Source organism: Hirundo rustica, chromosome 15, assembly GCF_015227805.2.
Source record: "Hirundo rustica isolate bHirRus1 chromosome 15, bHirRus1.pri.v3, whole genome shotgun sequence".
Taxonomy (NCBI): domain Eukaryota; kingdom Metazoa; phylum Chordata; class Aves; order Passeriformes; family Hirundinidae; genus Hirundo; species Hirundo rustica.
In genome coordinates, this window is record NC_053464.1 from 3,285,781 (window position 1) to 3,312,152 (window position 26,372).

The window sequence follows — 26,372 nt, forward strand, 5'->3', positions numbered from 1 at the left end:
ATTTCTAAAACCCTTAATTTACTTAGGCTGAGTAAACAAATTCTAAATGATCAACATAGCTTCCTGTACAAGAGCTGCCACTGCAACTAATATATGCCAGCATCCAGGATTATATAATATTTTTCCAATAGGTATTTCATTCCAAGACATACCTCAGGAATATGGGCTTGTCTCTGTGATTCATTTTAAGATCAGGGTTGTTAATTATTTGTAGAACCTTTTTGCATTATACACTCAATCCAGTTGTCATCTGAGTCTTGAATGCAACAAGCAAGCCCACAGGGTATAAACTCAGGATTTCTTTAATTGAGCACTTTTCTTAAACACTCTTGTTCATAAGGTTCTTGGCAACACCACAGGCTGAAATTTGAAATTATCATTTTCCTGTCCTCACCCTCCTCTTCCATCTTTGCTGGCATGGAGAGACAGAATTTACACAATTACACAATCACAACAATACAATGTGATGTAGTGCAGTATATGCCAAGCCTGTTGTATTTTTGTTTTAACTGTCCTCAGAATTAAAGGTCAGTCTGCAACTCAATAAAATGCACTTTTAGCTTTCATGAATTTGGGAAAACTGAATGCTGTTTAAGTGAGCTCTTCAAGTCAATATCCAATCTAATTTGAAAACTGCAGCTCAACAAAATATGCCCAAATAGCTGGATTTCTCTTTTGAGTAATTGGTGTTGCAAAATCTTGTTTTGGGTATGACCCCTCAGAAAAATGTCTGGACTTACAAATGAGCGTTACTGATGGGAAATGGAAGCTGCTGTTCAAGCTGGGAACCTGGCAGAGAAGTCTGTACTCAGGTTTCTCCATATACTTAAATCCTTCATGGAATATCACCTGATCTATTAGGTATCCACAAAGGATCACAAATACAAATATAGGGAATATGCTGAGATCTTTCTAGGAGCAGCATCTGAGCATCCTTACTTTCTGCCAGAGTATCCAAGACTAGCATCCTGGAGATAAAGGGAAATTCGAGGCTCTTTTTGGAAGAGCTCTCAAAGAGTCCCTGACAGTCTTTTATCTTGGGTATAAAAAAAAGCCATCAATAATTAGCAGGCTATATTTGGAAAACTCGATGTCTGATGTAATCAGAAGGCTTGGCAAGGAAGAAGAGAGTTTGCATTCTGCCCAGAATAAATATAGCATTTCTAAGTGCTTTGCATCTTCCCTTTGCAGTAGAGCTTTTTGCCTTTTAATCCTGCTTTTTTAAAGCAGGCTCGAAGATATTCTCCTTTCAAGGTTTTTTTCTTCTCTGTTTCTCACTAGGCTCACTGAATTGCTTTTTTTTTTGTTTAGTTTGAGAGTGATTTTATTATAGCCTGAAATGAAGCATCCTTCTGAATTAGTCAAGACCCAAAATGCCATGGAAGTGCCTATAACTGAGCTTGCAAAAAGGAGGTAAGTTACCTAAATAAATGCTTTACTGATTTGAGACCAAATGATGGTAGTGAGCTCTAAGTGGGTTTGAACTGCTTTAAGTTTGATTGCCACGTTTTTATTGAGGTGTTCAGGTGATGAACAAGACTTTCAATTCAGATCTTTGGACCCCCTCAGGCACTGGTGGTTCATGGTTTTTGTACTTCTACTATTTCAGCCTTTGCTTCATCTTCTTGTGTCCAAGCATCCCTTTTTTTTTTTTTTTTTTTTTTTTTTTTTTCAGATCTCATTGAACATTGATATTAAGAAGATAAACCCCATCTTACCTACTCTTTCTTTAGGCCAAAGGAGCAGGGTCAGAGCTGGTAATTTTTAAGTTTGAGGGAAATTTGTCTGTTAATTCCTCCTCCTGCTCAGCTTGAGACTTTGCCTTGTCCTCTTCTCCTGTTCTTCATTCTTTTAAGACTTGGCGTCTTTATCTGGACACAAGACTTTTGCTCGCCAAAGCAGCTTATTAATCTCTTTGGAAGACAGGTGGACAATTAGCTTTGAAGGAAAAGGAAAGCACAGCTTTTGAAACTGCAATCTCCTTTATCTCTAGATTAACACAGGGAGAATTCTTGCATGGAAAGGGACATATGTCAAATCAAGGAGATAAATTAGAGTAGCTACTGCTATATTTTTCAGATGACAAAGTAATTTCGTGATCATTTTAATATTTGTGCAAGCCAGGGTGCAGGATCCCTCAAAGGAAGGTAGCAGAAAGGATTTTGAGAACACCCACTTTTCTCTACATTCTACATAATTAGGGGACAAAAACCCCACTTGAGATCTCAAGGGAGAAGTGGGAAATGTAGAATAAGGAAGAAGAGGTGGTGCTGTGAAGGCAGAGTTATCCCAACCACCAAAAAGGGTCTAAGTTGTGTTTTTGAGAGACACTAGAATGGATACCACAAAGAAAGATAAAAGCCAACACAAACCTGTGTAAATCAAACCAAGCCAGAACTAAGTCTTAGGAAGCGACTGTTCCTGCCAGCTGAGAAGGGCCAGAAGCCTCCCTGGCTGTGGTGGTTGTGCTTCAAAGAGGTGACATCACAGCCACAAGGGCTAGAGGAGCTGCTTGTGATACATGGAAAACGGGGCAGGTGTCAAAATAAATATCTCCTATGGCATTAAATAGCACTTAGGAGCTGAGGGATGTTCCTGTTAGCTGTGGGTAACAGAATTTAGGGGGCCTTACCCTCCTCTGAGCTATCAGATCTCAGTAAATCACCCGACCTTTCTGTGCCTTGGTTTTCCTTTATGTGAGTGTGAGCGATGGTGGCTCCTTCCTCAAAGTGACACAGAGGCAGGAGGGGGGAAATGCAGGGTGTGGAAATGAGCCTGGCACTTTATAAACTGCTCAGAACATGCATTGCTTGGGAATAACCAGCATTCCTCTCACTGGGAAATCAGCAGTAAAAAGGGGGAGTCTGCAGAGTGGTTTAAACTGCTGTTGGATGAACCACTTGGCAACACTTTATCCTTTGCTAAATTCATACCATCCAGCCTTTGTTTGATATTCAAGCAACCTTTGCTTTGCATCCTGCCAGAAATGCCTTTAATATGACATGGTCCTGCTTTCTGTTGCTCAGTGGGGTTGGCAGTGCAGTGGTTTCACAGTATTTCACCCACAAGGTGTAGAAAAATGCTGGATAGTGATTTCACTCTTGAGGGATCAAAAAAGCTGAGAAATAAGCTTGTGAGTGTGCGCCTTAACTCCTTAAAAAACAAAAAAAAAAAAAATCCAAGGAAATTGTTTTTACATAATATGTCTTCAGAGGGACAGCACTTTAGCAATGTGCTCATGCAATTCATCACCGAGGTGACAATACTCCAATGATTTATTAGTAATACATCACTGCAATGTTTTCCCACCAGTGATGTATTGGAGATCATAAACCACAGAGAGGGACAGCAGACTGAAGTGCCTGCAAAGCCCTTCCCAAGCCTGTTCCAGATACTTTATTGAGAGAAGTTGTCAGCAAGAATGCTGAGAGTTTTCCATTCCTGGAAAAATCTGCTGGGGAGGGGTGAGTCTTGCCATGAAGATTCCTGGATGTGATGACAGCTGAGACCTGCAGGTTCTGTATCTGTCTTCAAAGAGTGCAGAAAATCCTGATAAATGGTCTGTTGACTGATAGTCTGGGCCTTACAGCAACTGTAAATGCTTGGGGTTACTTACTTTTGGTTTTTAATGCCCCTGGACATTGAAAGGCACCAGGAAATGTCTTTGAGCTTTGACATCTCAGTGTGCAAAGACTGGGCCGTGTGACACTCTCACAAATATCATGATAGGACAAACAGGAAAAAAGTTGAGTTTCCTGGCAGTGGTGCTGCTGTTCTGCTATCAGCAGGGGGTTACACAGTGTTATCACAGGCTTCCTCTCCCTCTCTGGAGACCACCTCAGGGATTGCTCAAGAAAATTAAAGGATATCATTTTCTTACCATTCCGATTTCTGCTACTTCATGTACCTTATCCATAGTGCCAAGAGTAGACGTGTAAATGGAATAGATTTGATTTTATTTAGCACCACTCTCCCCAGTCTTCAGGCAGTCGCCCAGAGCAGTCTCGGAGCCCAGCCTGGGTGACCTTGACCGTGACACCCAGGAATGAGTGTGCTGTGATCCGAGGCCAGCGTGGTGCAGAGAGGCTCCTGCAGCAATCCCCCAGCTGATGCTGTGCTCAGAGCCAGCCCACTGCCACCTCACCGTGTTCCAGTTGTTTGTTTTCATCTCTCTACAATTACATCCTCACTTCCTGGAGAGGCACCAGCTTCTCCTTTGTGTGGGAATAGGAGCAGGCAGCTGTTCCTGCTTGCAAACACTGCGACAATACAAATTATGGGGAATCTCTGCCATTGGCTTGAATTCAAATTGGGTTTGACTTCAAATTTTTTCAGGGCTGAGTTGATGCCCACATTGAATAGAAAGGGAAGGTGGTGTCAATAACATGAAAATAGATTTTTCAGTATTTTGTGAATTACTTTGCTAGGATGAGATGTGTCGTGAACCTGGGACTCACAGCCATGAGTCCATCCTGGTGGGTTTAACCCCTTTGAAAGCACCCTGGGCCACCCCTCCTTGGTTATTTCTATTTCTGATAAGAGTATCGAGGCATTTAATTGCAGGAAACACTCTCCCTGAAGGCAACAGTAAATCATAACCCGCTTTATGATCAAGAACAGAATGTACAGACCTCAGCAAGGGCTGGAATTTTATTAGGTTTTATGAAGGCTTCACCAGCTCTGCAAAAGGCAGCTGGGGGGCAGAAATACTCAGCTTGAAGCATTTTGCAAATCTAGAAACAAAAGCTTGGCTCTGTGAATTCAAAAACCTTCCACTGCCTTCCCTGGACCTTAGCAATTGATAAAGTTCAAGTGGATCAGCATGAGCAGGGAGGAGTTTGGTTGTTTACACAGAAATCAAAAAGCCAGAAGCACCCTTTGGTGTGTTTGGGAGTTAAGAGTGTCACCAAAATCCTGCTTTGTGCCCCCTCAGCCCCTGATTGAGAGCTCATGATGATGGATACAGCACGGAATCAGGTAAATCATCCTTTTATTGGAATTTCCACATGCAATTAATGTCAGTTTAAAAACCACATGTCTGTGGAGACCAAGGTTTGCTTGTTTGGGTTTTTGTCTCTGCTGTGCTTCATTTTTTATTGTGCAAATGCATTTGGATGGAGAATTTCTGGCCCTTCTCCTCCTGAGCAGCCTGCCTTTGTCGCTTTGGCACTGTGGGTGCTGTAGATGAGTTTTGCTTTCTGCCTTTCTGAGCAGATTAATTACCTGTAATTCAGAGTGGATGGACTCTTAAAGCATCAGTTTTGTTGGAATGAACCTGCTTGAAGCACAGCAAAGTGCCCTTATCTCTGTGTCAGTACCAGAGCTCTTCAGGGCATGTAGAAAGAGCTGGGCTTTCTCAACCTGATTCAGATCAAATCCTTCCATTTAAATACCTTCTCCAAGCCCTGCTGCAAAGGAAGCACCTCTTGCACCTGTCTGGAATCCAAGCCCCTTTTTAGTACCCCAGAATGAAAGTGAAATCGTGCGAGTTGGGCTGTGAATGGCCTCAGGAGCCTTTCCAGCCTCCCTGAGAGGCACTTCCAGCACCAAAGGCTGCACAGGCACACGCTGTTACCTGAGCTGCACCTGACATTTGTCTGACTTACCTGGATTTTTCAACCTGTTGGTTCACACCTGTGGCTGTGAAGGTGAGCAGCAGCTGAACTGGGGAGATAAATGGAAGGGTGGTGCTTGTTTTTGGCCCAAAGATAGCTGAAATATCATATTAAAATTAAAATATAATATAAAATGAGTTAAATATTATCTTAGTGTGCTGAGTTGCATTCCAGGTGTATCCAGAAGATAGAACCAGGCAGCCTTTGCATCCCAGACCATGTCAGGCACTCTGTGTCTGGCAAGTGAGCCCCAAAACAAAGAAGCTGCATAGAAAATCAGGAGGAGTGGATTAGAAGAAAGGTTTTTATGCAGAGCAAGACAGACAAATGAATGGATCAGCCTCAGGTTGTGGAAGGAGGCTGAAGCTGGGAATTGATGTCAGATCTTTGGCACTACTGACATGTTCTCTGGTTCAACAATGGTTCCTAGCATAGGCTCCCTTTCCTGCAGCTCGCCAGTTCTGTGGAATATGTTAGAGAAAAAAATCTCTCAATTACTGCTCCTGCAGTTTCTCCTAAGAATTCCTGAAGCCCCATTATAGAGAAAATGCTGAGGCCACCATTTATGTTCTAGAGGGAAGATAGAATATGAACATGCGTTTCACTCTTAATAACTCCCTGATTTGAATTTTTATTTTGAAGAAACAATTTCCCCCTTGCCTTGGTGAGAAAAATAGAAGCCCTCAATAGCCTTTTTTTAATATGTACCAACTGAATTTATATCCAGGTAAACCTTTTGTATCCTGAAGCAAAGAATTCCACAGTGCAATTGAAGGAAGCTTGAAGCAGTATTTTTTTTGCCTCAAACATTCATGCTGATAATTTTACTACTTCCCCTCTAGTTTTTGTGTCAATCGAGTGATAAACCATTTCCCCCTTGTCTGTGCTATTCCCAGGTTTATATTCCTCTTTGCTTCGCTCCCTCCCAGGGTGAAGTGAATTAGATTTAAATATTCTTGGGATAATTTTGATTATCATTGTTCTGCTCTCTACTTTAATTTTAGTCGATCCTTTTGCAGAAGGTGAGAGATACAGCTGCACAAAATGGTGAAATTGTGGCCTCACTGTGGATTTATTCAATACCATAATGATGATTTCTGTTCTGTCGTCCATTCCTTCCTAATAATTCCTAACATGCTATTTTCTTTCACTTCTATTGAGTGCTGAACTGACACTTTAATTGACCTATTATACCTTCAAGATATCTATTATTTTTCCCCAAATGCTAACAAGGTGCCAGATTTAATCAATCCAGGGTGGCTTTTCCTCTTGTGTGCATCACTTCCCAGGGATCAGCACTGAATTCCATTGCTGATTCCATTTCTGTTCCCACTCTCTGTACCCCTCCAGTCCATTTATCTGCCCTTTGCAGCCAGACCTCACCTGCTTGAAAGTCTTGCTGAAATCAGTTATCTTTGTCATCTGGCTTTTCCAGAAACACCGAGACTAAAGCCACAAGGCTTTAAGAAATATAAATTAGCTACCCAGAAATCTCGTTAGTTCAGAATTAAGGTTGCTCACCTGAGATCTGTTCCATTGCCAGCCCAATCCTTCTGTGTTTTGCACAAAACAAATGCAAGTGGATGAAATCTGTCTTACCTGAATTAGCAGGGAGCAGCCAAATATTTACTGAGTCACTTATTCAACTTGATTAAATGAACAGAATATTAAAAAAGCAAGGAAAAGGGGGAATATATGCAACAAAACCATTCAAGCAAAACAATTCTATTAGCCATTCACGGAACAGGCTTTTGGCATTAGGGGTGTTGTTTACTAATTGGATTTACTGCAGCAGTGATTACTTAGTGTCTCACAATTTTCTGTACTTCAACATTCACCTCCTGTCTGAATAAAATCTCTTCTGCTTATGGCAAGATTCCCATTTCCTTCAAAGACACTTGGGTCTGGCCTCTCTTGTGTAAGAGGTTTTTAAAAGATCTAAATAGTATAATCTTGTTTTCCAGCTGATGTGAGAGCTACTCTGATAGTTCTTTGTCTGTGTTTTTCAGGAGATAACAGACAGACAGATCATGTAAAAACTAGTTTGAGAATTTTCCATTCCATGCAGAGTAGCCACAGAACATATGTGAAATGATAAAAAATGATAAAACCTGCCACAGTAACCTGAATTTTCAGATTTCAGATGTGAATAGTTCAGGTATGAACAAAGAGCTGAGATTCGTATTATAGAAGCTACAATGTACTGGATAAAACAATATTTATTTCTCCAGAGTGCTTACAGTAATTTCTTCTCTTGAGCTTCTGCAAGCTTTAAAACCAAAAGTGAGTTTTCTCTTTCTTTGTGTTTATCAAGTTCAATGTAGGAACTGATTTGACTCTTAAGTCCTTCCAGGACCACCTCTGTAATTGTTGAGTTGTTTTTAGCTTTTCCCCCCTCAGTACCCAGCCTGAATTTCAGTGCTCCTGATAGTTTTCCCTTTACCCACCCCTTCATAAATCTCAAGTCTGAGACTTGTGAATTTTGAGTGGTACTTTGATGTTTTACAATTATTCATACCTTATATATTGATATTGTATTTCTCATTCACAACATCTTCAATTCCTCATATTCATGTTCCTGTTTCCCTTTGATCTGTATCATTAGTGAGCTCTTATTCCGTGTGCTGAGACTTTTTTCTGTCCACTTGTACAGATCTTGCCACTTCACTATTGATTTTCTTTTCTCTTTTGGTTTGAGATATCTTCTTTATCCTTTAGGTTTGGATTTTTTTTTTTTTTTTTCATCTTATGGGCAATTGTTTATATTTTTTCCATATATTTGATCTAATATCTTTCCCTTAAACCAATTTCCCTAGAAAGCAAATAGTCAAAAAGAAGAAGAGAACAGAATTGGTTTCAAGAGAATTTTGATTTGAAATGAAATCACAGTAGAATCCAGCCCTTCTCTCCATCACTTTCCCTCTCCCCTCCTTCGTGTCTGTCTCCCCTCCTCTCATTCCTTCAGGACAGCAGCCTGGCATTAGCTGTCTCCTTTTGTGTAGCTGGGCTTTAGGAACTCTGTGTCCCTGATTTTCCGGGCAAGTTCTGTCTCCACGATGTGCTGCTGTCTGCAAACGCCATCCTGGTCTGGCATCTCAGAGATGGGGTTTCCAGGCACAGAGAATTAGACAGATTACTAGAATTTGTTTTCTAGCCTGGTAGCCTGCAGACACGGGATCTCAATTCTCCTCTCTTCCCCAGGCTGGAGGTGGATGAGTTGGAGCGAGCCCCTTGATTGCTCTGTGCTGTGGTTCTCATCTCAGGGCAGCAAGGCTGGGGGCTCCTCTGTGTTTCATTAGAGGAGCCCGAGGCAGGAGCATCCTGAGCTGTGCTGAGACGCCCCAGTGCCGTAATAAATCAGCAGACAGGACTCAGTTTTCTCATGCAGAAATTCTTTATTCACAAAGCTCATGTTTATATGAACTATCAGAAGGCACTGTGTTAAACTGAATTGGCCAGCAATACAGTGAAACTCAGTTCATTGGTCAAAAAGGGCTATTGTATATGTCTATCAATTTTTTTCTCTCTAGATATGTTTACACATTTCCTTCACTGATTCTCATGGGACAGATTCATTCTTCATGCAAGTGTAAACTTACGTTTCTTTCTAAGAATAGGTTGTTGTGTTCATTCTTATAATTTTTCTTTACGTGAACTTACAATCTACTTCTAGCTTAGCTAAAATATGGCCCTAAACCATATTTTATAAGGCCTTTCTTTTATAATATCTCCATCTGTCTGCAGCACCGCAGTGCTGGAGCGCTGGAGGCCACACAAATACCTCACATGGGCTCTCCACTAAGGGTCTTTTTGCTTCCTATCTGGGATTGTTTTATTTGATGAGGGCTGACAGCCTTGCCAAGAGTTACCTCATGCTCTGTGAGATGCTGAGCTGTGCACGGGAGGGGCAGGGGCTTCTCAGCATCGCTGACCCGGGGGTGGCACAGAAAGTGTCACCTTTTTGTGCTCAGTGCAGGACTCACCTCAGAGCTGCCAGCAACATCTTTTAAAGAGTAGCAGTCCCAGCCTTGCTTCAGACCCTCCAGATTGCCTCTTTGACACATTTTCCCCTTTTTCCCTCCATCCTTCCATCTCCTTTCCTTCTCATCAATCAGATCATTCGTGGTCTGCTGATGTAATTAGGGAAACAGAGCATTCTGGCCAGAGGTATCGATCGAGGACTTTTATTATAAAAGTTAGTAATGTTTAATTTCTTGTTGTCAGCTTTCATTGTGCTAAAGAAATCAATTCACTATTGTCTCTTCTCCATTATTCAATTGTCTAATAAGCTACTTTGCAGTCCCCTCAAAATCAAATTTTAATGATCAATCACTGTAGGAATGGAGAGCACATGAACCCATGTACATGAGGATTATCCCAAATCCATAGTCGGTGAGATGCACTTCTTTCCAATTAGGAATAAATTTTTTCTTTTCTTTTTTTAAAACAGTCAGTAAGATAGGTTTTCTGTCCTCTCACTAAACTCCACAAGATGTTAGCATAACTTATTTTCTCCCATTTAGGATTCATGTTAACCCCTCTGAATCCTGAATTTCAGTCTTGAGGTTATACCTCTTTACTTTTTCCCTCCCCACCTCTCTCATCCCATGTCAAATTAGTGCAAAAAAGCAGAGTCAGAGTGGCCTTGTAGGAGAGAAAAGTGTGTTCACAACCTCTCTGCTCCGGCTCTAACCCCAGCTCACAGTGCAGCAGATGCTCCTCAGAGCAGCCACCAGAGCTGGGTGTGTGTCAGGAGGGCAGCATTCCAACCTTCCCTGGATCCCAGAGCTCTGTGTGTGTCAGGAGAGCAGCATTCCAACCTTCCCTGGATCCCAGAGCTCTGTGTGAGTCCGGAGAGCAGAGTGCTGCTCTCTGTGGGTCACAGCGCTGGGGCTGTTCTCTCTGTGGGTCACAGCGCTGGGGCTGTTCTCTCTGTGGGTCACAGCGCTGGGGCTGTTCTCTCTGTGGATCACAGCACTGGGGCTGTGCTGCTCTCTGTGGGTCACAGCACTGGGGCTGTGCTGCTCTCTGTGGGTCACAGCACTGGGGCTGTGCTGCTCTCTGTGGGTCACAGCGCTGGGGCTGTGCTGCTCTCTGTGGGTCACAGCGCTGGGGCTGTGCTGCTCTCTGTGGGTCACAGCACTGGGGCTGTGCTCTCTGTGGGTCACAGCGCTGGGGCTGTTCTCTCTGTGGGTCACAGCGCTGGGGCTGTTCTCTCTGTGGGTCACAGCACTGGGGCTGTGCTCTCTGTGGGTCACAGCACTGGGGCTGTGCTGCTCTCTGTGGGTCACAGCACTGGGGCTGTGCTGCTCTCTGTGGGTCACAGCACTGGGGCTGTGCTCTCTGTGGGTCACAGCGCTGGGGCTGTGCTGCTCTCTGTGGGTCACAGCGCTGGGGCTGTGCTGCTCTCTGTGGGTCACAGCGCTGGGGCTGTGCTGCTCTCTGTGGGTCACAGCGCTGGGGCTGTGCTGCTCTCTGTGGGTCACAGCGCTGGGGCTGTGCTGCTCTCTGTGGGTCACAGCGCTGGGGCTGTGCTCTCTGTGGGTCACAGCACTGGGGCTGTGCTGCTCTCTGTGGGTCACAGTGCTGGGGCTGTGCTGCTCTCTGTGGGTCACAGCACTGGGGCTGTTCTCTCTGTGGGTCACAGCGCTGGGGCTGTGCTGCTCTCTGTGGGTCACAGCGCTGGGGCTGTGCTCTCTGTGGGTCACAGCGCTGGGGCTGTGCTCTCTGTGGGTCACAGCGCTGGGGCTGTGCTGCTCTCTGTGGGTCACAGCGCTGGGGCTGTGCTCTCTGTGGGTCACAGCACTGGGGCTGTTCTCTCTGTGGGTCACAGCGCTGGGGCTGTGCTGCTCTCTGTGGGTCACAGCGCTGGGGCTGTGCTGCTCTCTGTGGGTCACAGTGCTGGGGCTGTGCTGCTCTCTGTGGGTCACAGCGCTGGGGCTGTGCTGCTCTCTGTGGGTCACAGTGCTGGGGCTGTGCTGCTCTCTGTGGGTCACAGCACTGGGGCTGTGCTGCTCTCTGTGGGTCACAGCGCTGGGTCTGTGCTCTCTGTGGGTCACAGCGCTGGGGCTGTTCTCTCTGTGGGTCACAGCACTGGGGCTGTGCTGCTCTCTGTGGGTCACAGTGCTGATTTTGTTTCCAGCTGCACTGAGAAGCTCCCAGCTCACTTTTGCTGCTGTTTTTCCCAGCTCGGTTCTGGGTGTTCCGCTTGCCATAGGGCTGGGCGCTGCAGATTAGTCCTGATTCCCTGCCTAAAGAATAAAGGTTAAGAGGTGGTTCTAGAGAAACAGAATTTTAAGAGAAATGAAATAACTGTGTTATCTGTAAGGTAGGCTGCTCTTAGAATTCTGAGGAAGGTAAAAGCACTAATTTTTAATATTTACCTGGAATAAAAAGCTGAATCTGTCTTTCACATTCATGAATGCGTGAAACTGTTTTAAAGCATTCTCACACCTTTCAAAATAACGTAAATGTATATTATGCCCAACAATTATCTTGTAAAATTCATTTTTGTGGATAAAGGTGCTGATTTGGCATACCCAGGTTTTAACTCAGGCTTGCCTTGCCTCTATTAGCTGAGCACAAAAGGCTCCCTATTCTTGGGCCCGCAGATAAATGAACCAACTTTACAAACACCAGGAGATTCAGGAAACAATGTGCCTGAACACTTGTATTTGTGCAGAAGTAATTAATCATTTTTTACATTAGGAAGGCTGTACCATAGATCTCAATAATGCAATGCACACTGAGCCATTGCTTTCCTCTATTCATAAATCAGGTCACAGCGTAGCCACCATTCCATTTTTGCAGTTGCAGGGCAGTAAAGTAAGAAGTTTATTGCAAGTTGGTAATAAGAAGGGAAGTAACGGCCTGGGAAGCACGAGGGTGAACGAGTTAATGAGTGAGCAGTTTGAGTTTCCTTATTGGCTTTAACCCTCTATAAATTTAATGGCTTCCTTTTAAATGCCTCTTAATGAGAAAAAGCAAAGTGTGAGTTACTTAATGGTGTTATTGAAGGCTTTATCTTGTTATTGAAAGGGAATGGTATAGTTTATCCAGGGTAAATCTAGAGAAAAATAACTTTACTTCAGGGTGGGGATGCTCTGTGGGCTTGGCGTCAGCAGGAGGGAACTGCAGGGGTGCTCTCGGTCAGGGTAACTGCTGGAAAATATAATTAGTGATCTTCATTACTTCATAGAGATTTAATGAGTTCAGGAGGCTTGGAGATGTCTGTCTGCAGAAGAGCTGGGGTTTGCAGCCCTGACCCTCTCCCGGGCCCAGTTGTTTTATTCCACAATCTGCCTTTCCACACCCGCTCAGCTGCTCCTGGGAGACTGGGAATTCTCCCAGGAGATTATCAACGTGGGAGTGCTTTGCGTGGATGGTTTCGTGGGATCTGTCAGCTGCCACACACATAATTCCAATTCTAGAAGTTTATCAATAATCCTTCCTAAAAAAAAACAACAAAAAAGGGGAATTCCTAAGGGTTTAGCACTGGAGTGTCTGAGGTTCTTTGGAAGGGCTGGTAAATAATGTTTTTACTAATGCAGGATATTATGGGATATAACTCTAGAGGTTGTAGCATAGAAAGCTTCTCACTATTTACAAATAAAAGCAAGTTATTTAAATAAATGGGATTTAAAATAAATGGCATTTAACGGGATTTAAAAATACGTTTTCAGTGCATTGAGTATTTGAACCAAAGCAACTTAAAGCAAGTAAAAACTCTATGGAGAGAACATATTTTCCTAAATTTTTCATGGAAACAATTTGTCATTTTTCACTTTTTTCTCACCAGTCATATGTTGCAACTGCAAAGATTTTCCAAGGGTAAAAAGACAACTTTTCTTTTTCTAGTTAGGAATATAGAAAAAAAGTTTAAAAGAAGGCTATGACCTGCTTTCATTTGCACCACTATAGATCAGATTTAAAATATCTATTTAATTAGATTTGGCCCGGTTTAATGTTTAAACATATCGGATTACGGAATGTGCTGAGGACAGTGGTGATGTTCCTTTTCAGGACACTCGGACTGGGAGATCCATGTGTCTCTCACAGAATATCCTGAGTCAGAAGGGACCCACAAGGATCAAAATGGCTTTAGAAAAACATGGGGAGAGGTCAGGGAAAAACTCTATAAATATTCTCTGCTGTAACCCACAGCCCATCTCAGAAGAATTTCTGAGGATGATGTCCCACCTTTCTTTGCCTCATCCAGCTGTCACAAGGCAGATGTTTCCTGTCCCCAAAGTGCCTCCTTTACCAAACCCTCATCCCTAACTCATGATCAACCTACAGGAATCTGAGCTCATCCTGCTAATTACATTTTCAGTAAACATGAATATAACAGTAAACATCTATATTTGTATGGTGGTTTTGGTGATTCCAATGGTTGTCAGTCCTTCAGCTGCTCCTAATTAAGTCAGTTTCCATAGCACTTGCTATGGCTAACCACGCACTGAATATGTAAATGATGCTGCCAGACTCCAAACAGCAAGAAGGTTAGATATTAATTAGCTATTACACTTAGGGGACAGCAAACTCATCAGAATTACATACTCCAGCGGCATTTCTGCTCTGTGGAGGGCTGGTCCTCTCCTAGGCATGGAGCAGGAGACGTGATGCCTCAAATATTGGCTGAATTCTCCTTGACAGCTCCAGTTTCTGGCACTGTTTGATCAGGTGGTTGTGACACTGTGGGTGCTGAGCTCTAGCATCTCAGCTGAAGTGCCTCTGCTCTGTCTCTGCTCACAGCAAAAGTAAAAATCACAACAGATAGATTTTGTTTATCCTTTCCTTATAATCTTTTTAGAAAGTATTTGCTGGAGACATGAGAGCTGACCTGGAGAGACCTCACTGGCACTTTCTGGCTTTTGAAACCACCCCAGTACAGAACTGGCCTGGTGTGAGGTGGAGGTGAGCTGAGTTTGAGGGCTTCTTCATCAGGAAGGTTCTGTCCTATGGCTGCTCCCCGCTTTCTCCTCTGGCACCCATGGACGTTTCACTTGTCAGGGCTGGGACCTGGAGACAGTGAGACAGGGGGAAACCTCTGGGATGTGCTGCATGCATGCAGGAGAAGCCTTACACTTGTTAAACCCAGCCATAAATGCATTCCTGAGAGGAGGAGGAGGCTCAGCAATGCTGTTTCTATCATCTTATTAAGGGTACAGTGCTGCAGAACAGAACCTACTGTGTGTAAATCAAACCAGGTGAACAAACCTGAACTAAATGATGTGTAATGTTCACACAGACCTCTGGCAATTCAAACTCCTGCCTACAGGGACTAGAACTTACTTCAGTATTTTATAAATCAGTACATCAGATATGAATATTTTGACCTGGACTCCACTCTTATTAATCAAGGCAATATGGGGAGGTGTAAGATGAATTGTAAAAGATTGCTGTTCATAAGCTCTTAAAGCCAGAAAAGACCATCAGATGTATCTTGTTGACCTTCTGCCTAGCACAGATCACAGAATTTTGCTTGCCATATCACAGCCCAAATCCATCAAAAGCTCAGGAAGCCTTGCTCCAGCGCACTCTGGCCACAGAACCTGGTTGTTTCTTCAAGAAGGTTTTAAAGAAAACATCAATTACGCTGAGAGCAATGGCTGTCATCTCGTAAGTAAGAATCATAGAGTTATTTGGCAGTGCAGTGTACCTTTGGGAGGGGTTTTCTCTCCTCTTGTAGCCTTTAAAGCTGCTCTAAAGGCCATTTAATATGCTGGGGGAGGACATCCTTGACTGCAGGCAGTGTCTGGCCAGAGGCTGTCCTGACTCAGCCTGTGCCCTCAGCAGGGACAGCCAGCGGGTGTGAACCCTTTGTGTTGTTTATAGGGTAGTGCCTGGGCAGTTCCTGGAGGCAGCAGAACCACCATCAGGCAGCACTGAAAGGAAAAGGTGCTGTAGTTTAGCAGAGTTTGGGGTTTTTTTTCCCCATTGAAGATCTTATCTGCTCTTATAAAAGTCCAGACTATGACATCCAAGATGGCTCAAACCAGTTTTTATCCCTTCATTCCTCTAGTGAAGATAAAAAAAATGTATCCCGTCTTTTTTCCCTTTCTGCATTCATCTATTTATTTTACTGCAAACAGTACACTAGAACCAGTCCTCTGCAATAGCTTACTAAAATCTTCCCTTAAGTAAGAGTTCCTTTGAATTGCAGATTTCTTCTTGGACATCCTCAGGGTTTGTGTCCATGGTGGTTTTTGGAGCTCAGATGTGGGTGCCTGGTTGTCTGCAGTGGAGATGTCAGTGCTGTGCAGTGAGCAGCTCTCTGGGAGCAGTTTTCGGCTCCCATCCCAGGCTGTGTTGTCATTCAATTCTGCACTGTCAATTTTCCTAATCACAGCCCATTTGAAAGAGCAGGGCCCTGGGCATATCTGGCATTTCTTCATTGAAACCAGACAGTTTTTTACTCTGTGTCCATCGCTCAGTTCTGATGAAACTGCAGCACTGTGAGGCTGAGCAGGCCCTTCCTGCTGAGTCCTGCTAAGCCTGGATTGGGCAGGTGGCCCATCTGTCTTGGTTTGGAGAGACAGGTGTCTGCCAGGGAAAGACAGAGCCCCCCTTGGAATGGAGAAGTAAACCCCTTCCCTCCAAACTATAACTTTGAAATTAAGGGGCTTTCAGGCAAAGATATGGGGATAGGAATAACAGTTCTTTACTAGGAATATTAAAAATAAAAATGTAGTAGTACAAAAAACAAACAAACAAAAAAGAAAACACCGACAGAGTCAGAACACAACCTGACACCCTGTTGGTCAGGGTGTTGGCAGCAGTGCAGTCAAGTCCTCCTGCAGTGACAGATGTGGTTCTGTTGGAGCAGAGATGATCTTGTAGAAGGTCCAGTGGTGGTGAGATGGGTCTGGTGTTCCTCTGGCAATCCAGTGCACACAGGCTGTGCTGCTGTTCCCAATGCCAGGTTTTATCCAGGTGGGAATGCTGGGCTCCTCCCCTGGGTGGAGCATCTCCCAATGGATGATGGAATTGTATCAGCCCTGCAGTGAGCCTGGATGGCCCATGAACAGCAGAGATCCCTGCAGGGAGGATGGGTCCTGGAAGGGATAAAGAACCCAGCCCCAGCTGGTTTAACAGCTGCCCATTAACAGAACACATGCTCCCCCTCCGCCGGAGTTAGAAGAGATAAAGAAAAAACACCTCCCCAGCCGGTTTCAACAGGTGATGATAGAATCCATACTGCTGGTTACATCCTGCATTGCAGCCCAGGACACCCTGGTGAGGGGTGAGGGGACCTGGCTTCCCTCTCAAACCCTGAGCTGCTGCTCCTTGGTGACAGAAACACAACCAGAATTTGGTTTTCTTTCCCAGGTTTCTGGCTCCAGCTGCCTGATTTGGCTCAGCTGCACCCAGCCAAGGGCCAGATACTTGAGGCAAGAGGCGATCTGCTGCTCTTATGGACTCTCCTGCTTTGTCCAGAGCCTGCTTCCCTCCTCAGTAGGGCTGAGAAGAGTTTTTCTGCTGCTCTAAACTGTACTGAACTCTTCCTGGTTTTCAGATGCTGATATTTTTTTTCAAATGGAGTGGTGCAACCACGATACAGAAAACCGTCTGGATTTAAACTTTTTAACTTGAGCAATGAAAGAAAGCTTTTTATCCTCTGTGTGTATGGAGAATTTTAGGTTTTCTTGGACATCAGCGATGTCTACATGGCTCTTAAAATGAAAATATATGATTCCCACAGTAGAATTCAGACACAAGATGGCAGAATCAGAAAGAGGAGAATGAATCACTGTCACAAATACTGTTCCTCTGCTGCACCGACAAGGGAAGATAAAATGGAATCATTATACCAGGGAACCACTTGCAGATTTGAATTTGGATCTCCTGTACTGAGAAGAAACTTCTTTTTCCCTCAGTACTAAGTGGGGGGAGCGTGTTCTGTCATTCTATTCCAGCATTTGGCATTATTGCATGAGTTAGTGAGTAAATATAGAGAAGAGGGTATTAAATGCTACCTTACAGCAGCATTTTTCTAAACTGCAGTCCTTCCTGCTTCCTGAAAGTTGGTGTTTTTCAGTGAAAAGAAATCATTTGTAGTTCTTTCAGCAGTGGAGCATAATGAGAGCCATGCAGGAGGTCAATTATGTAGTTCAGTGTGTGAAGACCATTCACAAAGCTGGAGATGGAGGGAGGGAAATAATTTAGACTGATGAGAGTTTAGGCAACTTGCCTGTTTTTGGGCAGTTGTAACACCTGTAAACAGGTTTGGGCTATTGACCTTGCACCTTTGCAGGCAAAGGGAGGAGGTGACACATCCTCTAATCCTACAGCCCAGGGTGCAAAGGAGAGGAGCTATCAGTGCAAGGAGCAGCTGTGAGGGAAGGTTTGGTTATCACTGAGTACCTGAGTGACGGCAGGATATGAACCTGAACTGCACATTTCCCTTAGACAGGAGCCACAGGATATTTTGGAAAGGCTTTTCAACCCCTTGAGGTAATTTTAATTAATTTTTACAAACAATGACTGTGGACTGGGGAGCTGTGCTGACTTTGCCACAGCTGATTGAGAACCCTGAACCTTGAGCAGCCTGGTGAGCAGAGCAGGGCTGTGTAAGACAACCTGCCGTGCCTTCTTCCTGTCTCCCTGGGGCTAAAAAGAGGGGAAAGAATATTTAGAACATTTGAATTAAGTCACTTCATCAAGTGTTTTACCCTCCTGTCTTTTCCCTTCAGGTTAATGTAGTTACAACAGGTACAACTGTTTATTGTGCCTGTGTTTCTCTTGCTTGCTTTTTCACCAAATGCATTTTTCTGATTTTTCAAGGAATGTTTTGCTCTGACCAAAGCCAGTCCTGTGTTCATATTTTCCCTTTTCCTCACTGCAGTGACAGGGATGACATGGAGCAAGGTGCAGCTCATCACAAAGGGTGTTTTCTGGACAGGATGCTTCTTGTCCTCTTGCTGTTCATTTTCCACAAGCCTCATAACAGAAATCAATAAAAAAGCAACCTGCTAGCAATGATATTGTAAATTATTAGAAGGAGGAAAGGTCTTGGAGTTAGAACTAGGGTGAGGACTCAGCAGAGAAGTTTCAACTTCCTCCTAGATGCTTTGTAGATGCGTGTTTTACTTCCATTTATCCATCCTGACGTGGCAGTGTGTTTTCCATTAAGGGCTGGAATCAGAGTGATGACCTCTGCAAATGCAGGGAATGGATTCTGCCCCCAGGGGGTTACAGTGGATAATTATCTGTGCTGGGACAGAAGGACAGCCTGTTTTTCTGCATCATTAGGTGCAGTTGAAAGAGAGAAAACTTCTCTTCCTTTTCATTCACGCACTTGGTGCACACTACCCTGGCTTTGTATTCAGGATGAGGTGTAGTTGTGTCATTCTCTGAATGACGTTGTTCTTCTCTAAGTTTCTTTTTTCTTTTTGAATTATTTCAGTCTTTTAAAGCCATCAGTGCATATATATCCTGCAGCTGGACTTCTCTGCAAACATGTGGAGAAAATAATTTCTTCTGTCTCAAACATGATGATTGCTCAGTGGTAATGGCTGTAATAAAATATTTTAGTTCATCTATGCAGGCCTCTGTGATCCATGGACATTATAGCTCAAAGAGCAACACAGGGACAATCAGTTGTGAAAAAGGTCAGAACCAAACTCCTTTTCAGGGCTGTGTAAAACAGAGGAGGAGAACATGGTTGGCCCAGTGCAGGTCATGTAATAGCTTACAGCAGAGCTGAAAAGCCTTTAATTGAAAAAGCTTCTGGGTTGGAAGTCAAGGTTACAGCCTAAGGTGTCTCTGGAGCATATTTGTGTTGGATATGTGCCCGTGCTGTATTTAATGTGTGCTGTTTGCAAACTGACCTCTCTGGGAGGGAATCTTCTCCATCAGTTGTTGTCAAACTCTAACATAAACCCAGCCATAAACACACAAGGGATTTCTGACTTCTGCGTGAGAAGACAGACAGCAATAACTGGCTGAAGTTAGTGAGCTGCACTGAACGGGGAATCTGCCTCTGCCTGTGTCTGTCAGTGACAGGAGCTGGGTTGAATTCCAGCACTCCATCCCTGTTCCTGCCAGCATTCAGCTCTGCTTCTCTCACAGCCACACTTTAGCCTGCTGCCCTCAGCTGGATTTTAATTGAGGCTCATAATATTTTAAGACAGCTTTGTCTTTCCAGATCTCAAAGCAAATGGATCTGTGAGTCCCTTGACTCCGGTGTGATACACACGAGCTGTCTTCCCACAACATGGGGAGGGTAAAACAACCAAACTGTCATTCACACAGGGCTCAGCATCTGGGGAGCTCAGTATTAATTGCCTAGTGGGTATTTTCTAGAAAAAGAGACTTAGCACCATGACATTCTGTGCTCAGTAAGGGGTGAAAGAGCAAATGGAAGAGAACCTAACGCTGACAGGAATTTAAACAAAGTGAGTTTAAAGCATTGAGGCAGGTGAGTTTTCGTTAAGTACCCATAGAGGCTGATGCAGAATCACTGCAGGCTGCTGGCCTGCAGCTGCACCTTGCACCACTCATCTCCAGCCCTGCCCTTGGAGGTTCAGGCAGTTCCGAATCCATCTCTGCTCACCCAGCCCCTTCACCAACAGCTCCTCTGTGGGATCTGACACGGTGGCAGAAGGGTTGCAGAATACAGGCGGGCAATATCCACTGCTCCTCTTGCCTGCCAAACCATCCCTCAGCCCAGAATGTTCTCAGCTTGGCCATCAACACTTCCCCTTGGTGAATCCATCCTGCCTACTCCTCATGTCCTCCTTGTCCTCCACGTGCCTGGAAATCTTTTCCAGGGTTATTTCCCCATCATCTTTCTGCGTGCTGGGGTGAGGCTGTCCAGCCTGTCATCCTCTGGTCCTCCTGCCTGTCCCTGCAGAACGCAGGAGGGGCACTGGACTCCCTCCAGTTCTGCTGCTTGGTGTGTTTTCCCTGGAGGTGTTCTGCAGTCAGCCTAATCCTTATTCTGAAGGAAATAAAGAAGAAACAAGTGGTTTTCTGCAGAGTAAGGTGCTGCTTTATTAGAATGAAATCCAGCAAAGGAGGGAGAGAGGCAGTTTGAACGTGAAGAGCAGAACCACCATCATCCACCTTATCCTCACTGTGTTAAAGCTGCAGCAACCTTTTAGAGTGACAAAGAACAGCCTGAACACCTGATTATAAAAGAGAAAGGCCCTCCTAGTATTAATAAAACAGCATTTCAGAGTCCCAGCTTGCACGTGTAAACTCCAGGTGTTAGACAGCATTTTCCTTGCCCTGCTATGATGATATTTGTTTTCCATGGTGGGACAGCAGGGGTTGAGCAGGGACTGGCTTTTGTGCAGTGCACAGGAAACACCACAGGGCACCCCTGGCACAGCCAAGGTCTGTCAGATGCAGAGTGCTGCAGCTGCAGGAGCTTTGCCTCATGCCGTGTGAGATGGAGAGACCCTCAGGATGTGCTTCATTGCCAGGGAGTGTGGGAGGAGCACCTGCAGCTTGGCAGGATGGAAAAGCTGCCCCTGACTCTGCACACCATTCAGGTCAGTGGTGTGTGTTTTCCAAACTGTGTGAAGCTCCGGGGACTCCTAAAAATAGGGTAATGCTTCCTAGTTGTTAAAAATAAAACCTTTTTGAGAACGAGCCTTGGCTTCTGCAATTCTGTGGAAACACAAGGAAAAAAAGTTTCAAAGGAGACCTGAAATCCTTTTAGTGGGCACTTATTTTCCAGTTTCCCTTTTTTCCAGCGATGATGTTACAAGGGGAACAGTGGGAGTTAGGAGAACTGGCATTTTCTACCCACCTTTGATTGTTTGTGGTTGGTTATGGTGTTTCTGAAGCTGTTCTCTGCATGCTGGGTAAGGCACATTGAGGCTACATCCCTGCAAATGGGCTGAAGAGCACACATCATGCTGTATGAAGAACAGGACTTCTCTCCAGAGCGAGAGTTCATTCCTATTTGGTGAGGCAGGATGCTGAAACCAGCTGATGTAAAGTTTTATGTGCATAGATAAGAAGATGGAAGATTAAGAAATATAAAAGGCAAAGGAGGAAATATGAGATTTTGCTCTTGATCTTCTTTTCATGTTTTCAAAACACACAGCCAGGTGCTTGAAGTCAGAGATACAGTGGTTGGCCATTTTGGTGGCAGCTGTCATTGAGAAGATAAATATTCATCAAGGTTTGTATTTCTTAGAGTAAAACTGGGAGTAGAGGACTGGTAAGGGACGTGTATCAGAGGCAGGGGTTCATAAAGTCAGAATCTCCAGCACAGTGATGCTGTGCTCTTCTTTCCCTAAAGAAACCAAACATTAGAAGTTGTTTTCTTGCTTTGTTCGTTATGTTTCGCCACTTTCCTTTCCCTCCTACACCAAGTGCTGCAAGCTCCTCTCGCTTTCCCCGCCATAATTTTGGTTGGAATCCTTGCGTGATTCAGTGTGGTCACTGGGGAAACATTGCTTTAATGATTTGGTATTTAACTGCTCAGTGCTCCTTGCATCACAGAGGAGTGGCAGCGCTGACAAAGTACAGGCTGCCCATGGGGAGCACTAGATCACTGCAGAGATGAGTTGCTATGGTAATACATTACAGAGCAATGAGGGATTTGGGAAGATGCATCTGACAGTTTGAGGTAAAGGATCATCATTTCCTTGCAGCTTTGCAAAAAGTGTCATAATCGGAATTTCAGTTGGCTTATTTTTCTTTTGCTTTCGTGAGGTGACATTTCTGCATAGCCCCGAGCAAGCTACAAAACGAAAAGGAAAAGGGCTCTGTCCTCATGTAGGCAAGAGTTGAAATAAAACCAGAGGGAAGAGGTCACTTCTGAGGCAGTTAATGAAGAATATGGTCGAATGGCTGCACAGGTTCTCTCTATGGCCTTGCCTCTCTCTCACTTGAATACACAAATCTTTGTTTTATAGGCATGAGTGATGCACAAAAGGGAAATACGGAATGTCTGAAAAGCAGTCTCGAGTCATAAAACGTAGTGTAAGATAGAGTAAAATTGTAAGCTAGAGTAAATATTCCTGAGAATAAAGGCCAAGAAGAAGGAAGTCAGCAGAGGAAAAAATTACAATAGAACCCCTCCCACCCCCAACTTGTTTCTCCAATGTACATGGAATTAGGAAAAAAAAAGGAGTAATGACACATCTTGAAAAATAACAATAATATTTTAATTCAAAAACTGAACAGTAACACGAACAGCTGTATTTTCTCTTTTCAACTTTTTCTTCAGATATTTTTCTAAGTATTCACACCTTTATTTTGTCTATGTATGGAGACAGAAGTAGAATGTTTTATGTAAATAGATAAGGGACAGTAAAATATTTCCCTCCAGGACCAAGACAATGGTTCTTAGGTCAGGTATTTATATACTTAATGTTTACTTAATACTACTTTTTGAAGAATTGTAGTCCCTATCTCTGAGAGGCATAAGTACTCTCCAGAATCAAATTAGTCATGAGATTTGCTTATTTTGTACTTTCAGATAGAAATGTATCTGTGCTGCACACTGGAATATTTGGCACTTAATTTTTGCTTTCAGCAATTTTGAATTCCATCAAACCTTCAGAAGTTTCTCAAGGGCAGGTTCAGGTACAAGAATTGCATTTTAGTGTGTCTCTGGCCCTCTATAAATTTCTGTGGTGATAATTTCAATTCATTTTCTGGATAGAGACCTGCAAGGTGTGTCTTTCCAGTGCTCAGCCTATTTAGTCATCCATCCATGGGTATAGGACAGTGTATTTTTTTTTTTTTTTTTAAATGAGCCAACATTGGTTTTTAGAATCCCCAATCTCAATGCCTGAAATCTATTTGCTTTTAAAAGGACTTGTCTTCCTGAGGGCCTTAAACACTTCTGGAAAACACAACTCATACATCAAACATAGGAAGGGTACTGAAGTAACCCATCCTCGACCCCAGGTAAAGTCCTTCTCTTAATTCAGCTGTCAAATTAAGGCTCAGCTCAGCATCTTAGCTCCAGGCAGGATTAGAAGCTTGAGCTAAGGGCAGACATTTGCAGTTAGGGGAGCAACCAACCTAAGCTGTGTTGTGTAACAAATCATTTCCTCCTATTAGATTTGTCATAAATGCATGAGGAATGGTAATTCCTTGATCTGATCGCAACCCTTTGGGAGCAATGTGTTTGAATGATGTCATTACATAATGTTTGGCGCTGTTAATGTGATTACCTGGAGAGACATGGGGCTGGAGGAGACTGCAGAAGGGTTTGGCTGTGCTTCTTCTCACGGCACTGCTGCCCTGGGAGCCTGTGGGGTACAGCTCAAATCCCTTCCTTTTTTCTGGGATTGCTTTCTCTTCCTGCTGCTGACACTTGTGGCAAAGGCTGCTGCAGTTTAAAAATCATGAGAGGGGGAGAACCCAAGTGTCACAGCAAAGGTTTTTCAGAAAACATGGCACAGGGTGAGAGGGCTTGGCCGTGGCCAGCCAGATTAGCTCTCATTCTCCTCCTCGTGCCGCTTGCACTGGGGGACAGTCATCTCTGGAGCCTGGGGAGCTGGGTTGGATTTTTAGCAATTTCTGGAGCTGCCTTAGAGGATCGTGCAGCTCAGTTTGGGCACAGAATAAAGGGGGAGCCCTGCAGGCAGAAAAAATGTCCATCAGAGCCTCTTTATGTTGCAATGAGGCTCTTTTCCTGCAAATGTTTGATTGCCGCTCATTCTGCTAAAGGTGGTGACAAATAAAAGTAATTGTTGTTTTCACTTCCACAGAAACCCTGTTTTCATTCCATACTTTTGTCCTGATTCCTACACTTTATTATGGATTGCCTTGTTCTTCCACAGAAGTGTTGGTTTGTATTTTAAAGAAAGACGAGAAGAGGAAGAAGGCACGGGTTTTAATTTTCCTTTTTCATGATGTTGTATAGTGACTAAATCTGGTTTTTACAATTTCTGTCTGTATGATTCTGCTTAAAAATGCATGGGCTGTTCCAGGCACATCTGTAAAACGCTCTGAGCAGTGCCTATAGTACAAATGATGTCATGCCCTTCCAGTGCTTGTCTGGTGAAGATCATAGACTAATTAATTGAATTATCTGTTTTGCAAAATAGAGCTTTTCTTTCCTTACCAGGCAATTTTCAGTGAAAACATGTAGCACATCCATTGATAATGGATAATGTGATCTTTATGACCATGGAATCTGAGCATGTTTTAATTTGCGGGGACTGGATCTGACTGGCTGAAGTTTTCCACACACACTGTTTAAGATGTCCTTTGGCCACAGTGCTCCTGGGTCTCCATCCCAGGTGAAAATCTCTCTCAGCTGAAACTTTCATACAGAGCATACATTGCTCATAAATTCCTCTGAAGACTCCTGAGGTGTCCAGCCTCTGTAAGGGGTTAGAATACACATTTTTCTTCCTGGAATATAAACGCTGAAAACAAATATTTGACCCAGGGCTTTATGTGTAGTCTCACAGGTACCTGAATGATTTCTTCTTCACCATTAGTTCATTGCCCACATTTGAAAGCTGCTGAGACAGTTTCTCTGAGTCTTGGTGCTTCTGCTGAGAAAGGGAAGAAGAATTGTGCTCCTCTCACCCTTTGGTTCTTGGCATGGATTGAGGCAGGGTTTACACCACTGCCTCAGTGCTCAGGTGTTCGAGATACAGAATAGAGAAAATGCTGCTCTTTCCCTGATACCTTTGCTCTGTGTCCTCTCTGCCTTTTTCAGAGCTCTGTTCAGGAGCAGGAATTGAGGTCTGGAGCACTGGAGCCTGCACGTGCAGCACGGATTTCTCTGACCTGCCGTGGATGTTGCACTGAGGAGGATCAAAGTCCCATACCCTGCTTTAATGAGCTTTAGGCTTCCTTTGTGTTGGCATGTCAACTCTTTCTTTGCACTTATCCATGATTTCAGGTTGATCAAAATCACTCTGACTGTGCTAAAATTGATCCAAATTTGTAAATGGCCGCTTATGGTTAAAGAATTGGAAGAGATTTTTAAAGACAGATGTAGCAGTAAGAGTTTGTGTTCAACAGGGATTCAACACCTTGTCTTTTATGACATTTGCATTAAATTTCCTGCTCATTTAGATGGCATATTTTGAAAATATTTTGCTCTCCCTGTTGCCAGGGAAAAGAAAGCAAAAGAGGTTTTAGGTGTTACAAGTGTTAGGCTGTGGCTTAGATGTTGAATACATCATGAATACATGAATACATGGTTGTCATCAGGGACAGCTAAAAAGACATCTCTTTGCTTTTTTTTTATTTTTTTATTTTTTTTTAAATTTATGTTCTGGGCAACAAAGATGCCTTAGCTTATCAATAATGTATCAAGTATCAACAAATGGGTCAAAAACTTTTTCCCACCTTGCTGATAACTCCATCTTGACTCCTTACTTGGCTTTGTAGCCTGAGATCTTAGGGCAACCTTTCATTTAGGACAATCTTCTTTATTTATGGCACAATCTGATAAACAGGTTGAGAGAAATAGCATTGACCTATATGTAATTATTTGATCTAGATATTGGAGGCTGAGTCAACTCTGGGGCATTTCTCTTCCCTTCCTTTCTTCAATTTACTGCTACTTATTCTTATCAAATCCCATCAAATATAAATTCAGGAGGAGACAGGAAGCAGACTATAGATCCACCTGAGCATTATGAGCTCCTGGCCTTGAACCCTGATGACGTGAAAAATCCAAGAACATTAGCAGAAATGTTTCATGCCTTTTTTGTGTCTTAAATCCAGAGAGGATCTACCAGGCTTGTCCTGTTCACTCACACGTGCTTTCCACTGTAGGTTCCTTTTTTTTTGTCCCCAAGGGTTTCTGTTATTTAA

General features: G+C 43.7%; 1 protein-coding gene and 1 long non-coding RNA gene across 2 annotated transcripts in view; both read left to right on the forward strand.

The window, feature by feature from the left end:
• Positions 1 to 26,372, forward strand: part of RBFOX1 (RNA binding fox-1 homolog 1) — a 1,151,472-nt gene that overhangs the window by 53,291 nt on the left and 1,071,809 nt on the right. The window lies entirely within an intron of this gene.
• LOC120759454 (uncharacterized) lies at positions 16,661 to 24,353 on the forward strand. Its single transcript, XR_005703177.2, has 4 exons — positions 16,661 to 16,796; positions 16,947 to 18,071; positions 23,398 to 23,492; positions 24,302 to 24,353. It is a non-coding gene; the product is annotated as an uncharacterized LOC120759454 (long non-coding RNA).